Here is a 1,140-nt window from a genome sequence, read left to right as displayed (position 1 = left end):
TATATATATATATATATATATATATTATATGTATGTATGTATGTATGTATGTATGTATGTATGTATGTATGCGCGCGCGCGTGTGTGCGTGCGCGTGTGTGTGTAAGCCATCAAAGAGTCCATAAGTCAGGAAAAACTGCTCTCGTATGTCTGTCAGTGTGTGTGTCTCAATTAAAAGTGAACAGTATTACATATCCATTACGGCCAACCTTACCAATTGGTTTGTCACTAGGTAATAGTCCATTTATGTAACCCTGCACATTTCAGAGTTAGCGTTATAGAATGACGTATGGCAATTGCGTTCTATTGTTGGAGGTAAATAGACACGTCCGGTTTGTGGTTGCTGTGAAGAAAATGATGAAACGAAAGAAAGAAATCCAGAAGAGTATATTTGTTTATCTGGTTTGAGGAGGGAGTGTAGGATATAACATTTCGTCACTTTTGTTCTTTGTAGGTGCATGAGGAAATGAAAATGGAACCTAAAGGTGAACGATTATTTTGCTAAAGTGACGAATGGTTTAACAAGGTGTACAAGTGTTAGAAGAAACGAGGGGAAGAAGGAGAAAAGTCATAAAATTAGACAGAAAGGGAGAAGGTAGAATATTTGGTACAGTACAATTGTTTGAATATAGTGACAAAGGCTAATTAAGGTAGTGAGATGTTTCAGAACAATACTTTCAGAACAATACTTCAAAGACAAACACATATATACAGTTATAATCCTTTCTACTATAGGCACAAGGCCTGAAATTTGGGTGGGAGGATGCTAGTCGATTACATCGACCCCCCAACTCCGGAAGGATGATAGGCAAAGTCAACCTCGACGGAATTTGAACTAAGAACGTAGCAACAGGCGAAATACCGCTAAGCATTTAATCCAGCCTGCTAACAGTTCTGCCTTATATATAGTTATAATGACAGATTAAAGTATTGTGCGGTGAACAGAGGCGGACAGCAAGTTTGATAAGCACAATATCTCAATATTTCAGTGATTAAGAAATGACGTAGTTTGAGGTTGAGTCTCACTGCGCAGCACTTTGGGGGAACTTTGGGGAACTTTTGAATTTAATAGACAAAAATTGTGTTTACATTTTTTCACTTCAAAATATTAAATAATCACTCTCTCTCTCTCTCTCTCTC

Source organism: Octopus bimaculoides, chromosome 4, assembly GCF_001194135.2.
Source record: "Octopus bimaculoides isolate UCB-OBI-ISO-001 chromosome 4, ASM119413v2, whole genome shotgun sequence".
Lineage (NCBI taxonomy): Eukaryota > Metazoa > Mollusca > Cephalopoda > Octopoda > Octopodidae > Octopus > Octopus bimaculoides.
This window is presented reverse-complemented; position numbering follows the sequence as displayed.